Genomic DNA, 17230 nt, shown 5'->3' with positions numbered 1-17230 from the left:
AAAAAAAATTGAACATTCATACCAAACACACCCTTTTATCTTTGTAAGAGTCATATTACCTCCTTAAACTTTTTTAAAATAGAAGTACTTCCTTCCTGAGTGCTTAGGTGGCAAAGACAGTACAAAGAAAGAAAGTATGTAAAAGTTTATTTTTGTACCTGTCTTTGACTCTTTTGTTTTTACGGAAAAGGGCCAAAATTATCCTTAAACTATTGGAAATACAGCAATTTTGCCCTCAGTTTGGTTTTGGTATAATATTATCCCTATTGTTAATAAACTGGCTCACTTATACCCTCAAAACTAACGATTACGCCACATAGGCACAAAACATCTTAAGAAAATATTTTTTGGCTAAATTGGATCTCCACGTAGGATTGATATTGTCTTCTTTTTACTTTGGATGATAAACATAACTATTTAACCACTCCAAAAATCAAATTTGCTACCGTTCATCCACCAAGAGCCACCAGTACACCCCCATCTTCTTATCCTTACCGGTTATTCCAGCCCATTCTAGGGACTCAGAGAAAGTGATTCACCATGAAAATCAAGTTATTCATTAGAATACCCACAGTAAAGCAGCGACTAATTTACCGCGGAAAGCAGTTCCAATGGGAGCAAACGTTGGCAGCTAATCTTTCACTTTTATCTCATCTTCTCTTCCTTTCACGAATCATCAATATCAGAAAAAGGCATATCAACCTAGCCGAAAAAGATGACTCGTGCGCCAAAAAGACCTTGTCTGCCAAATCGAAAGGTTCTCCGGTCCGAGTTTATTCTGAGGGCGATATTGCCAGACAGATCTGAAGCTTTTCTAAGGAAGAAATTTAAGATTTTGAAAATGGGTTTGGAGGGTGACTCATTGGTATTGTTTAAGTGGTAATGGATAAGGTTGGCACCTTCACTATTTTGGTGGGCTATTGGTGACGAAAGGTCCCTTTTTTCAATGGTTGAGCTCTCTTATAGTGGTGAGTTTTATTTCTTTGTTTTTCATCTATATCTGAGTGACATGTTGAATTTGGTGAGCACTTATGTTAAATGGTCATCTGCTTTAATTATTATTGTTTGATACTCTATGTTTTAGTTTTGCAGATAAAGAATTGATTAGATAAGCATTTCCCAATTTTTAACTTCACATCTTGAATTTCTAACTTGAAGTTGCCTTCTGGATTATTAGAATTGTGACAGTTTCAATGAATATTCAGGTAGTGAAAAGGTAAATTTGGCTCTTTGTCGTTGTGGATGGCTTTCTTCCTAGAGCAAATTTTCAGGTGGTCGCCCATGGTTCTCTTTGGGTTGGAGAAGATAATATCAATCCTGGGTGGAGATCCAATTCAGCTAAAAAAATATTTTTTTATAACGCTTTGTGCCTGTGTGGAGTAACAGTTAGTTTTGAGGGTATAAGTGGGCCAGTTTATTAATGGCAGGGATATTATTGATACCCAAATCCAATTGAGGGAAAAATTGCTCTATTTCCAATAGTTTAAGAGCAATTTTGGTCATTTTCCGTTGTTTTTATTATTTTTTATTTTCTTCTACTCGTTTTTTCTCTTACCTCGCCGTCTCACCGTTCTCGGCGCATACATAAGTCGCCGGTGAAATGTTTCGGCATTTTCCTTCTGTTTCTTCTACCAAACTTCTTCCTCTATCTTTCTCTCTCACCCACAAATCACATTTTCAGAAAAACTGTTACTTTCAAGTCAAATTAATAGAGAAAATTACAAAATTCTATTATCGGAAAACATTCTCACCGCCGAAAATAATGGTTCCTTGATGTTCCAAAACGAAGGTACTACTAGTCTACTACTATTAGTACTACTTTTTTACTTTTCCCACAACTCCATCTGGTGAAGTGTAAAAATAAAAAATAAAATAAACAAAAGGAACCCATTTATTTTTTATTCTCTTGGGTTGTGAATGGCAGGCAAAATTTTTGGTATGTTTTGGGTGAGGTTTCAGTTGATATAGAAATAAATAATAAAAATGAGGATGTGAATGAAAATAAAAGATAGAACGATTATTTGGTTGAGGGTTCTGCTGCCTGAGAAAGCTTGAGGGCCTTCAATGGAAATTTTGTTGTAATTAATCGCAGATGAGGAATGAAGAATGAAGAAGAAGAAGAAAACACTTTTAATTAAATAAGTAAATTTGGTCATTCAACGTTGTGTTCATTACCCAAAATTTATTTTTCTTTCTTTTGTTACGTAAAATTTATTTAACTTTGTGCTTATTACCCAAAAATCACTTTTTTTCTTTTGTTACACAAAAATTATTTTACTATGCTTTAGTTATTACCCAAAAGTCACTTTTTTTTTCTTTTGTTACATAAAATTTATTTTATTATGCTTTAGTTATTACAATAATCACTTTGACCATATTTTACAAACATTTCACCTAAAATATTTATTGTGTCCTTAACATTATAAATCTTCTCATTTATGTAATACCTTCTATATTATATGTTATATAATATATTTTTACCCACGAATTTTTCTTATATTTAAAATAACTTAATATTATTTTATTTATTATTTTATAATATATTCATAAATTTAATTTTTCTTAATATTAATTTTTAAGATATATAAGTAGCATTATTAAATTTATCAGTAACGTTACTGTGAACAAATCTCAAGTCCACGTTCTTAATTTAAAACAAAATTGATTTATCAGCCAAGCCATACCCGTTAATTTAAAACACAATTCCCACATTTAGCAAAATGACACATCAGATTAATATTTTCAAATAAATAATATTAACAGATAAAGCTTTAAAAACTTAATATTAAAGACAAATATCTTTGAAACTTCATTAAAAATTTCAATTGACTATAAAAGAATTATGATTTGTTAAGCAAATCTGTTTCAATTATTTTAAATAAATATCTTTTTTATCATTTTTATATTTAAAATATGTTCATGCTTGAATATGATTAAACAAATTGAGTGCCATAAAAAAATATTAGATGTATGGATATATTATAAAAATAATAAATAAAATAATTTAAAATATTTTTAATTATAAGTAAAATACCTAGGTAAAAATATATTATATATTATATAATATATAAGATATTACATAAACGAGAGAATTTATAATGTCAAGGACATAATAGACTTTTCAAGTAAAAGTATTATAAAATCTGGCCAAGGTGACTTTTGTGATAAATAAAGCAAAGTAAAATAACTTTTGTGTAACAAAAGATAGAAAAATGACTTTTGAGTAATAAACACAAAGTTGAATGTTTTTTACGTAACAAAAGGAAGAAAAATGACTTTTGCGTAATAAACACAAAGTTGAATGACCACCCATGAAATTTACTCTAATTAAATTTATAAGATGATATATTAGGCGCGTGTCGTACACTGCTCGACACATATGTGGCTAAGACATTTTTACGAGTGTGTTTAATATACTATATAAAGGTCCAAGAAGGTAATAGGGCACCCGTAAAGATAAACGATATTTCAATCTAAGTACATGGGGTCTTTGTGCCTTTTCCGAAAACTAAAAGTCATACTGCGATAATCTCGTAGAAGTTCTCTTTTTTTCACCTTATGTCTGGCACCCCCATTGAGCCCAATTAAATTCGAATATTGCGTCGAGAAATCCCATGTTAAAGGGCGGGGTAAAGCATTCCCAAATAAAGACAACTCTACAAGTTCAATATATCATCTTTTTAGGTGAATTATATAATAAATCAAAGTTGTAAATATTAATGTTTATTGTGAACTAATATAACTATCCCTCATGAATTGCAAAAAGTATTATGTTTTAAAGGTAGATGATATAATTCCAAGATAAAGCAGGGTACAATTTGCACCGCATCGACACAAATTAAGCTAAGAAGAGAGAAAAACTAAGAACGAGCGAACCACATAAACTTATCTATCCATTCATGGTTATTTCAAAATTTAAAGCATATTTTTAATATTTAAAAGACCATCTTAAATTGTTTGATTTAAAAGTCTTGTTTTAACTCACAACATAATTATGCTTTAGACAAAATACATAAGTGGGAAATGAGCATGAGAAATAAAAAGTAAATTCCATTTACATAACCAAACCTCCCCACAGTGTCGTTAAAACTTCTATGGACATACATGAGTATAATGGAACCTCTGGACATGCACCCACCATAAAAGAAGCGGGATTGATCGCCAATAGTGAATCAACAGAAGGAAAAGGCACTTAGCTCGTGCCGTCAAATCTCTTTAACCAAAAAAATATTTTTTGTTGTAAAAGTCAATATTAGAATAAATCGGGTTTCTATTAATCAAGTTTACTTCACTTTTTCAAATGTGAAGAGTAAAAAGTAATTAAAATTAAATATTCAATTGACAAAGGAAAGAAAATCTTATTGATGATTGTGGCTTCCTCCCAAGAATTGCGAGTAAGAATCTTCAACCAAGCGGGAAAGTTAAAGTAAAGACTGATTGCATATATTTGTGATTTTTTTGGTAATCGTACAAAGTAAAGTAAGAGACGCTTATATAAGGATACAATATATATCTATTTTCCCTCAATTAATTTCTGTCGTTTACTAACATTAACTACATTAATTGTCCATTACTCAAATTATTCGTAACAGTTATGGTAATAATAAACAATCGCGCATAATTAAGGATTATGTTGATTCCCTTTCCAAATTCGTAACTTTCAATGAATCTTCCTCTTTTGTACTCTTCATGCATCCCGTTCCTATCTCTTTTTTCCCAGTTACCAGATGAGATATCTTTTGTAATCAATCCCGTGAGTGTTTTAATCACACATCATCATTATCCTTTATTTGATCATATTCAAATGCCACCAATCAACATACCATTTGTCACGACCGAAAACCTATAATAGGTCGCGATGACGCCTAACGCCACTGTTAGGCAAGCCAACACGTGAACCTCCAATTTAATTATTCCTTTTAACTTTTAAAAACAGAAGTTTCTTTAAATACACCGAATAGAAGTAAAATCTCATGCAACCGTACATACTTCTTTCTCAAAAATATCAAGTGTGAATAATACATAAATCACGATGATAGTAATAATAAGTACAACATTACATAAAATCTAGAAGTCCCCAAAACCCGGTGCCATAAGTGCATGAGCAATCTAGAGAATATACAAAACTAATACAACTACTGTCCGAAGTAAAATAAACAGAAACAGTAAAAAATATAGAGGGAGACTCCGGTGCTGCAGATCGAAGTAAGGCAAGCAGCTCACCACTAAGTCTCCGTGGAAGTGCGTCTATGCGCCCGTGTGACCACTGAAAGTACCCATCTCAGTACCTGCACATTTAAAACAGAAGTGTAGCGTGAGTACGTAAAATAACGCGTACCCAGTAAGTATCTAGTCTAACCTCGAAGAAATAGTGACGAGGGGTTGACTTGACACTTACTAGTGGTCAAACAATAATAAAATACATAAGGTAGACATGAAGTCTGTCGAGGCGAACGACCCAATCCCATAGGAAAAGTGATACACAGTACCGCCGAGGCGAACAACACGATCCGATAAGAATAGTGTTACCATACTGCCGAGGCAAATAGCTAGATCCCATAAGAGTAATTTACAATACTCCCGAGGCGAATGGCTCGATCCCATAAAAGTAGAGAAACTACCTCGCTCGCGGAAGTACATGCCAGTCGAGAAGACACGGATCTATAGTTAATCAAATATTTCACAACTTTCCAAAGTAAGAGACTCAATCAATATTTTTATTCTAACCTTCATCTCAGTCATTAATTAAGAAAATCAAGCATGCATGATAATACAAGTAGCACAATTAAGGCATGGTATGAATCTAAGTCTATCCAGACATAACATAATATATAGCTACATACGGACTCTCGTCACCTTGTATGTTCGTAGCTCCCCAAAACAAGTAGCACACAATAATTGATACACCTAAGGGGATAAGTTCCCTCTTTATAAGGTTAGGCAAGAGACTTACCTCGCTTCCAAGTTCACTATCCGGCTCTTTAACTTCACGAGAACTCCTCAAACGACGCCGAGCAATCCGAAACTAATCAAAAGTCATATAAACTAATCAATATGTGCTCAAAAGTTTATAATTTAACTCTTATAGTAATTATCCAACCCAATTTGGAAATTTCTAAAATTCACCCCCGGGCTCACATGCCCAGATCCCGAAATATTTCGTAAATAAATGTTACCCATAACCTCACAAGCACAAATATATAATTTCTACTCAATTTCATAATTATTTTCGTGGTCGACAGGCCTTCTCCGCATTCTTGAATGCTAGGCCTTCCTTCATCGTGAACGCCAGGCCTTCTCCGCATTCGTGAAGAAGGAAACTAGAAGAGCAAAACAACAATAATTGAACTTAGCTCCGGGTGGTCTGAAACTCACCCGAGCCACCCGGGACCCCATCCAACTGTACCAACAAGTTCATAAACATAATACAGACCTGCTCGAAGCATCTAAACTCATAAAACAACATCGAAACTGCGAATCATACCCTAAAACCAAATTAATCAACTTATGAACTTCAAACCTCTTCAACTAGCTCCGAACACGACGAATCATACTTAGACAACTCGGAATGATGCCAAATTTTGCGTACAAGTCTTAAATCAACACACGAACCTATTCTTAGATTCTGAATCCCAAACGGAACTTGATAACACAAAAGTCTACTTCAAACCAAATTTAAAGAACTTGAAAACCTTCAATGCACCAACTTTTAACATTAAGCGCCGAAATACTCTCGGATCACCCAAAACTCGATCCGAATACACGCCCAAGTCTGAAATCATCATACGAACTTATTGGAACCATTTAATCCCAGTTCCGAGGCCGTTTACTCTAAATGTTAACTCAAGTCAAACTTGGACACCATAGGTAATTATTATAGAACTAAGTGTTCCGAATTCAACCCGAACCTTTCCAAAACCAAACCAACCATCCCTCTAAATTATAAAACAGTAAAAACACATACGTGAAGTATTAAATATAGGAGCGGGGATCTATAAATCAAAATGACCAGTCGGGTCGTTACACTATTGATCCACATGTCATATCTATTTTTCACAAATACAAATAGTCCCCCCACTTTATGAATATTCTCAACTAAATATTCGGGAAGTAGTAAGTTTATTCAAGGCGGGAATGTCTTTTGCCCTTTTTCCGATATCATTATGTTTTCTTCAAAAGAAAAGAGACATATGTCTTTTCCATTTAATGCTCGAGATGTATGTTCTACTATGATTAGTTATGCAGTTTATAGCTTTTTTGTTTTTAGGATTTTTTGCGGCTGCGTCAGTTTGAAGTGACGGTTTCATGATGATGGTTCACAATGACGGTTCTCTCTTATAAATATTGTATCACATATCATCCAAAAACTTTTTCATTTAATCTTACACTCCTTTACGAGCTTCTTCTGCAATTTTTCTTCTCCCTTCGTGCTTCTATTAACAAAACATAGCCTCCCTATCTTCAAATCCTTCATCATCATCGGACCCACGACAAACAATCATAGTAGATGAACTTTCTCCTTCTACAGCCCCAGTTAGGATTAGAAGAGGTGGCAGACTTCGTAGTTTAGGATCCATATCGAGTCGTAGTTCTGCTCTTCCCCAGAAGATTTCTTCTAAATCTTCTTCTTTTAAAGCCAAAGCTTCATTAACCCCTAGATCTTCCTCCAAAGGTAGAAATTAAAATAAACCGCTACATGAGCCTGTTATTTCTAAGATTGTTCCTCAGGAATTCTCTTTCACATTGGATTGTGAGGCATTAAGAAAACATAACTCAGCCGATCGTTACCCCTTTTAATCATTTTTGGCCATATCTTTTTAGTATGTCGTGAATGCCATTGGAAATCTAATTTCCCTGTTGTAGCTCCTAATGCCGATGATCGAATAACCTTTTATGTTTGTTTACACCTGTTCTTTTACTTTAGGGTTCTATCCACCTATTGATCCAGTGATCATTGAATTTTACCACTATTTTAATGTGTGTCTTGGACAAATAGGCTCGATAATATGGAGGGCGGTGGTCTGCCTTCGTTAGTTATCAAGCTTAGTTTCAGCCCCTTTTAATAGCCGGCACCTACTCCATCTGTATTCCCCGAAGCTTTTCTGTGAAGGTATTTTCTCTCTTGTGGCGAGAAGTAAGAGAGTCTTGGTCAGTCTCAAAGATGACCGTGACCGAGGCTGGTATGCTTGACTCATGGTTGTTCCCACTCGTGATTTAGTGGGTGATGATAACATGCATTTTTCTGAGAAGTGGAACTTTGCACGTAAATACTTTTCTTCGTCACTTTCTTTTCAGAATTTTGGTTTCCTCATCCTTCTTTTCTTACTTTTCAGCAATCATGCAAGTTTTTTGTGAACTTACCGAATTTCTTGATTGGGTAGAAAAAATGATGTCCGCCGTCCCCATGGATAAAAGATCTTGAAAATTTCTTTTCCAAAAGTTCGGATAGAAAGTGAAAACCCATGATATTCTATTTTACTCTACCATGAATTTTCCTTTTTATGACTCCTCCTACTCTGACCACTTCTATCAGTCTCAGGATTTACTATTCGTGGCGTTCGTCTTGCCTCTGTTCCTACTGCTAGAATCACTATTAGCACTACCCAAGAACAGATTTTGAGTGTGTCCTCTTCAAAGTGAAAAAACAATAAAACCCGTGCCTTTGACGAAGAAGAAGATGATGAAGGCTCTTTAGTGAAGAAGCCACGATTTAGGAGGCGTGTGGTTTTAGATGATGAAGTCACTATTACCCAGGATCAACCTTCTGGCTCCGTGCCTTGCCAACTAGTCGATGAACATGAGCGTGTTCCTTTGGTTATCTCAGAAGATGAGGACGCTGGTCCTGTTTTGAACCCCCCCAAGTCCCATTGAAAGGCTTTTTGCTCAAGGATTTGAGGGTGAAGAAGAATTCGGCCCTGTCTCTGAAGAGCCACCCCTCGCTGCTCTTCCAATGACCCATACTGCTCCTTATGTTATCCCTTCCGTTACTTTTGCTGCCACACCTGCTACTACTTCTGCTGTTGTTCTTCATAAAGAGGTTGGCCTTTCTAGCAAAAATAGAGGCATGAAACAAGTTTTAATTGAAGTCCCCAAGGGTAGTAATTTGTTAAAGAAGTTCAACCACGTTGCGGTTTGGTTGTAACCGTTAATCGGCTCAGTGGAGAGGGAAAAGCTTGAGTCTCATAACTCCATCGCTTTAACGAATGATGATATTCATTCTTCCCTTAAGGTATATTTCTTTTCTCTTATTTCACCTCCTTCCCTTTTTCTTTAAGTTTGTGATTCTTCAGTCTTGCTGTTTTTGCAGATCAATTTAACAAGTACGGAGCTGATGAGGAGGATAGCCTAGAGTGAGCAGCAAGTTGCTAAGTTTTGTACAGAAGCTGACAGTTGGAAGGAGCAATTTGAAAGACTTCAGCTTGAAAAAGTTGTTCTTGCCCAGGAGAAAGGATCCTTGGAGCAGTAGCTCAAGATTACTGTTTAACTGATGGTTTTGAAAGCTTCTGCCAACCAAGTTGAAAAGGAGAAAGATAGAATGGAAGACACTTTTGCTAAACAACATTCATGGGCCACTGAGGAAATACGAGCTTGAAAGAGCTTATAAATCAGAAAAAAGTACACGCAAGTGATCTATACTCAAGCTCAAGAGGATCTTCGTGCTTCTTTTGAAAAAATTAAGTTCCTTGAGGCTACTCTTGAATCTTTGAAGGTGTCTTATGAAGCTAAAAAGGAAGACTTGAAGGCTGAAGTAGAGCAACTGGAGAAAGACTATGAGGCTTTTGAAGATAAACTAACACTTGGTGTTAGTTGTGTTTTCTTAAACATACGTCTAGAAACTTGGATCGAGTCTAACCAGGATGGTTTTGACCTTGAGGATGAGATAGCCAAATCTAAAGAAACAATTAAAAGTACTCATCAACGTCAAAGTTTCTCAACACCCGAGGATGAAAGTTCCAAAAGTGATAAAGACGGTTTCGAAACTGACCAGTTGATGCCCACCCTTCGTCTTATCCTCAAGTTGATCCTTCCACTTCTGCCGATGATGTTCCTTAGCTTCTCTCCTTTCAGTGATTATTATTTTGGATGTAATTTTTACTCTATTGATGTTCATGGAATGTTTTTTTAAGTTAGTTTTGGGAAACGTTTCCTGACTTATTTTTGAATATCATCATCAACACTAATATTACTTCGTTGCATATCTTATGTATGCTTTTGCTCTTTAGATTTCGAGCCTTTTCTTAAAGTTGATATATGCTTTAATACGCAGCGGCTAAATACACACGATATTATTTTTTTTATAAAAGAGGGTCTTTTATATTAACAACACTGATGAAGATGACGTCCCATCTTCATATTGGTGTAAAGATATGCAATATGAACTAATTTGAAGAAGTTTTATTTGAACTTTCAAACAAATATTCATGTAAAACATTTTTATCAGTGCTTTCTTTATAGCAGGTTTATAAGTACGGGTTTGACTATCCCGTGAAAATATTTTTGGCCTTAACCTAATAGCTCTTGGGAGTTTTCTGCTGAATTTTCAATTCTTTACTTCACATTTCTTCTACGAGCTTGAAAATTTGAAATTTTTCTTCAAATTTGAAATTTTCTTCAATATTTTTCCTTTGGAGTTATGATTTTATGGTGTACATCTTATTACCTTGTGTATATCTTCCATATGAACAGTCCCCCCAGTGTTTGAGTTTTGAAGCATGAAAACTTGAACACTACATAAATTCCTCTTTTTGGTTCTTTCCGTGAAAAAGAAAATACATACGGGACTCGGAGGTAATTTTTTAAATGATGTTAACCCTTTCCATCAGATTTGTTGTAACTTAGACCGTAATTAAGTATTACGCATGCCATTTGGGTCTAATGTCATCATGTGGTACGAGCTAGCTTTTTGTCTATCATCTACAATGGTTGGCAAAATTTAAATGAAAAAATAAAAAATGAAATTTTAGTGTACCTGACCGTGGGTACTCGCTCAAAAGTAATATTTCTTCAAGTGAATTGAATTCGAATTGGATGGTAACAATTTCACGTCCATGGTCTCCAATTCATACGCTCATTTTCTACCAATGCCTTTAACTCGATACTGGCCTTCCCAATTTGGATTCAAATTCCCTGCATTGTCTGCTTGTGTTGATCGAAAAATACCTTCTTAAGGACAAAGTCCCCAATCTTAAAGTATCGAAAGTTTGCCTTTCAGTTGTAATATCGTGCAATCCTTTGCTTTTGTGATGTCATTCGCATCAAAGATGCTTCCCTTCTCTCCTCTGTCAAATCTAAATTTGTGCGGAGTTCTTACTCATTTGATGCTTCATTTTCATGCACGTACCTTGTAGTTGGTTCTCCTATTTCTATTGGAATCAAGGCCTCAATACCGTAAGCAAGTGATAATAGTGTTTCTCCCGTGCTTATTTTTGTTGTTGTCCTGTAAGCCTATAGTACCCCGTTAATACTTTAGGCCACTTTCCCTTTGATGCTTCTAACCTCTTCTTTATATTATTGACAAGAATTTAATTTGTCGATTCTGCTTGTCCATTAGCTACGGGATGATAAGCGGCGAAGTAATTCGTTTAATTTTCTAGATTTTGAGAAAACCGGTAACTTTTGCACCCACAAATTTTGGCCCATTATTGCAAATGATCTCTCTTGGAACACCAAATCGACATGTTATATTCCTCCAAATAAAATCTACAATCTCTTTCTCTTGTACATGTTTAAAGGCTCCTACTTCTACACACTTAGAAAAATAATCAGTTAAAATTAATAAAAATCGTACCTTTCCTCGTGCTTTAGGTAGAGGACCTATGATATCCATCCCCTACTTCATAAACGTCCACGGTGCTATGATTGAATGAAGCAACTCCGCTGGTTGATGTATATTGTTTGCATACTTTTGACATTTATCGCACTTTCTTACGAAATTTTCTGCTTCATCTTCCATCTTTGGCCAATAATACACCGCTCTTATTAGCGTTTTTACCAACGACCTTCCTCCGGCGTAATTTTCGCAATGTCTTTCATATACTTCTCGCATCATATATTTAGTTTGTAATAGACCAAGGCACCGTGCTTAGGGACCCCCAAACATTTTGCGATACAAATTGCCTTCTATTAAATAATATTGTGCAACTTTCATTCGCAACAAATGGGAGTTTTTCTTATCGCCAGGCATAATTCCATACTATAGATAATTCACAAATTCATTTCTCCAATCCCAAGTTAAATTTGTTAAATTTACCTCATTCTTGGCTTGATCAAGGGCCGAATGAAACAAATGCACCACAATTGCGTTTTATGCGTTGGACACATCAACCACAAACCCCAGATTGGCTAAAGCATCAGCTTCTGCATTTTCTTCCCTTGGTATTTGGACAACTTTTCATGCTTGGAATTGTCTCGGTAGTTCTCGCACCTTTTCCAAATATTGTTGTATTCACGTCTCTCTAGCAACATAATTCCCTTGCATTTGATTTACCAGCTGCTGCGAATCACTTTTGATTTTAATTTGTTCAATCCCATATTCTCTTGTAAGCTCCAAACCTGCAATTACTATCTCCTACTCTGCTTCATTATTTGTTATTGGATAACATTTTATTGCTTGCCTTATAATTTCTCCTAAAGGTGAAATTAAAAAATACCCAAACCTGATCCTTTTACATATGAGGACCCATTGGTATATAAGGTCCAAGTCCCCGGATTAGATCCGGTAAATGCTCGTACCTCATTTCCAGCTTCAGGAAGTAAGTTTGAGCTTAAATCTGTTATAAAATTCAATACCTGAGATTTTATGGCAGTTCTAGGCTGATAGATAATATCATATTCACTAAGCTCTATGGCCCATTTAGTAATCTCTCTGATAACTCTTTCTTATGCAGTATATTCATTATAGGGAAAGCAATTACAACAGAAATAGGATGACATTGAAAATAAGGTCGTAATTTTCTTGATACAACTATCAATGCTAATGCAAGTTTCTCTAAATGAGGATACCGTGTTTCAACATCTAGCAAAGATTTTCTAACATAATAAATTGGAGACTGATTACCTTTATCTTCACACACCACTATCGTGCTTACTGCTACTCTGATACAGCTAAGCAGATGAGTAACCTTTCTCCGTCTCTTGGTTTCGATAACAGGGGCGGTTTTGATAAATACGATTTCAAATCCTTCAAAGCTTGTTGATATTCATGAGTCCATTCAAATTGATTTTGCTTTTTCAATATTGAAAAGTATTTAAAATATTTTTCTGAGGATTTGGATATAAATCTCACCAGAGCTGCTACTTTACATGTTAACCTCTGTTCTTTCTTTTTGCTTGTGAGCACATTGAGTATTTCTTCAATTGTTTTGATATGAGCTAGATTCACTTCGATTCCCCTGTTAGAAATAAGAAATCCTTAAAATTTACGTGACACAAAAGGCACATTTCTCTGGGTTTAACTTTATGTTATACATGCAGAGTATTTCAAATATTTTACTTAAAGGCTGAAAATGGTCTCCTGTCGGCACTGAGTTTACCAGCATGTCGTCAATGTAGGCTTCCATGGTTTTCCACAAGTGTTCTTAAAATATTTTGGTCACCAATATTTGGTATGTTACTCCAGCATTTTTCAAACCAAACGGTGTAACCTTATAGCAGTAAGTCCCCCTATTTGTAATAAAAGAAATTTTATTTTATCTAGAGGATCCATTTTTATTTGGTTATAACGAGAATACGCATCTAAAAAGCTCAAAAGTACATAATTTCCCGTAGAATTAATTAGTTGATCTATATGCGGTAAAGGAAATGAATATTTAGGGCAAACTTTATTTAGATAAGTATAATCCACGCAAACTCGCCGCTTCCCATTCTTTTTTGGGACTACAACAATATTAGCTAACAGTCAGGGTACTTTACCTCTTGAATTGAGCCAATTTTCACAAGTTTTTGTGCCTCGTCTTGGATTACCTGATTTTTAAATTCTCCCTACTTTCGTTTCTTTTACTTGACATGGGGGTGTGATGGATCTTCATTCAACTTATGAGTCATTACCTCCGGTGGATACCTGTCATGTCTAGATGCGACCAAGCAAAATAATCGGCATTAATACGTAGGAATTCAATTAACTTACCTTTCATCTCCAAGCTCAGGTTCGTTTCGATGTAAACTTTTCTATCAGAGCAGTGATCAAACAATATAACAGAGCTCCTCCGTGGTTGTTTTGATATTTTCGTTATCCTCTGGCTCTTGGATCATATCGGTCCTTGAATCTATATCAGCTTCATTTTGTGGATTTTTAGTCGAGGTAGAAACTAAATTCTCCTCAACTGAATTATGTAACTACTATTTCTTGTCTCCATCCTTGAGTGTTCCACTGGATATTGTAACTGTATTGATTTCTCGCGCCGCCTGTTGATCTCCTCTAATTTGATGAATCTCCCATTGCGATGGAAATTTGATTACCTGATGCAGTGTTGAGGGTATCACATCCATGTCGTGAATCCATGGCCGTCCTAAAATTATATTATAGTTCATGTGTGCATCGACCACTTGAAATTTGGTACCCTTGACGACACCATATGGGAATGTTGCCAACATAACTTCTCCTTTCGTTAAGACACTCGAATTATCGAACCCAGACAATGTCCGAGCCTTGGGTATTTTGAACACCTAATATTTTACCACACTCGAGTTTTCAATTATATTTTTTAATATTTGATATTTTTTATACTTAATATTGATATTTTAACTTTTATGTTATTTTTTAGTAGTATTTATTATAAAATACATAATAATTTTAACACAATCTACTACGCAGAGGTCAGAAGAATTTATTTTAAACACATACCAAATCTAATAAAATTACTTCCTACCTTCCCTACACTATTTTCTAGTCCCGTCACCCCCACTAACTACAATATTTCCTTTTCCTATCACCTTACTCCCCAGACTATTTCCTTGTCCCATCACCTTACTCCCTACACTATTTCCTTGTCCCATCATCTATTCTCTACACTCTTCCTCTCTTCTTTTATTATAGACACACATCTTTTTACACATCGAATAGAGAGTAAAATATCAGCTGAACATTTAATAGTAAGCTGAAGGTTGTGAGCTTTGAGGAGTGATTTTTAGAATGAAAAAACTTTGAAGGAAAAAAGGACCTTTTAGGCAATCTTGAACTTGTTTGTTTTTGGGTTCAAGTGTTGAAGTTGTTGTTGGTTTGCTGCTGTTACGACCTAAAATCACGCCTGTCGTGATGGCGCCTAACTTAATACTAGGCAAGTCGATAACCTCAATAAACTAGAATTTCCTTTAAGTTTAAAAATATAATATATAAATTCAATACAAACAAACCCACAAATACTGACATAAACACTCCCAAAACCCGTCACTGAGTACATGGGCATCTAAATGATAACACAATCTGACTGATAAAAATAACTTTCTAAGAATATAGAATAATATAAAAACTGAAAGGAAAGAGATTCAAGGTCTGCGGACGTCGAGCAACTACCTCAATAGACTCCAATAGATAAAGCTTCAAAAAATAGCAACCGCTGTGTCCGAAGGTACCTGAATCTGCACACGAGGTGCATGGTGTAGTACGAGTACAACCAACTCAACAAGTAACAATACTAAATAAAGAGATGAAGATAGTGATGAGCTTCACAGCTAAGTCCAATTACAGTAATTTCTAACATAAGAAGGTAGGCATGCTTTTAAGTTTATCATCTAAAACTCAAATAGTAATTTCATATCAAATTCGACTGAAACAGAAGATAATGTCTTTCAGAAATTTCCAAAGTAGTGATATATGATAGCTGGAGTACAACAATAATGAAATCAATGCATCCTCTCAGAGCAACAGTCACTCAGTCCTCCCATTCACTCCAACCTCACAATCACTCTTTCCTCACAGTCGCTCATTCCTCTAAATCACTCAACACTCGGCACTTGACATTCGGTATTCGGCACTCGCACTCAGTAGGTACCTGCACTGACTAGGGGTGTGTATAGACTCCGGAGGGGCTCCTTCAGTCCAAGCGCTATAACAAGCCAATCATGACATATAACAATGAAACATGTCGCGGCATATAGCCCGATCCCATAAACATTCTCACAATCAGGCCCTCGGCCTCACTCAGTCATCAATCTCTCCAGTCTCCCGGGCTCTCAAAAAACATGATAAGCAACCTAAATAACAATGATATGATGCATCAATAATGAACAATATATACTGAGATGTAGTATGCAAGTTAAACTGTGACTGAGTATAAAACAATAATTTAGCAGATAATTCAACATGCACATGACCTCTGTGGGACCCTACAGTGTCAACACATGATTTAAACATGATTTATAGTGCGATTTATCTAATACGTGGAAAATGTACGGATATCCACAGATTATTCAACCACACAGTTCCATGAAATTTATCAAGTCACTATTCCTACGGTGCACGCCCATACGCCTGTCACTTAGCATGTGCGTCACCTCAAAACCAATCATATAGCACATAATTCGGGGTTTCATACCCTCAGGACCAAATTTAGAACTTTTACTTAGCTCCATCAGAGCAATTCTTTATTCCAATAAGCCTTTTTCTCGTGCTTCTGCCTCCGAACGCCTCAAATCTTAGTCAAAATAATTCGATACAATCAACATGAGGTATAGGAATCAATTCCATATGAAAATGCTAAATTTTACAATAAAATTCGAAATTAACTCAAAATTTAATAGTGGGGCCCACATCTCGGAACATGACAAAAGTTACAAAATATGAACTCCCATTCAACCACGAGTCCTACCATATAAAAATTACTAAATTTCGAATCCGATTCGGTCTTCAAACCCTCAAATTAATTTTTGGAAAATTTCTATTCTAATCCCCCAAATCACGAAATAGGTGCCGGCAATAGGGTTAGATTCATGAATAATGGACCAAATCAAGTTAGGATTACTTACCCTAGTCCAATTTGTGAAGTTTGCCTCTGAAAATCGCCCAAACCGAACTCCCCAACTATGTTTATGCCAAAAATGGCAAAACCCCTAGTTTATAGAGCCCCCTTATGTTTGCAGCGCCACAGGTGGCTTGGGGAGCTGCATGTGGCACCGTTTCCAGAACCCCAAAATTTACAGCGCTAGGGATAGCGCCCCACACTACCCTGGACGCTGACGACGAGAAATACTTTCCGACACGGAAATGGGCATAACTGTCTCTTACGATGTCCGA

At 35.6% G+C, this 17230-nt stretch overlaps 1 long non-coding RNA gene across 1 annotated transcript; it reads left to right on the top strand.

Annotated features, from left to right (window-relative positions):
• The first annotated feature begins 115 nt into the window (after positions 1-115).
• LOC104095476 (uncharacterized) lies at positions 116-1554 on the top strand. Its single transcript, XR_686138.4, has 2 exons — positions 116-968; positions 1206-1554. It is a non-coding gene; the product is annotated as an uncharacterized lncRNA (long non-coding RNA).
• Positions 1555-17230: the final 15676 nt, after the last annotated feature.

Source organism: Nicotiana tomentosiformis, chromosome 10 (genome assembly GCF_000390325.3).
Source record: "Nicotiana tomentosiformis chromosome 10, ASM39032v3, whole genome shotgun sequence".
NCBI lineage: Eukaryota > Viridiplantae > Streptophyta > Magnoliopsida > Solanales > Solanaceae > Nicotiana > Nicotiana tomentosiformis.
The sequence above is the reverse complement of the archived record's forward strand: the minus strand, read 5'-3'. Positions and strand labels throughout refer to the sequence as shown.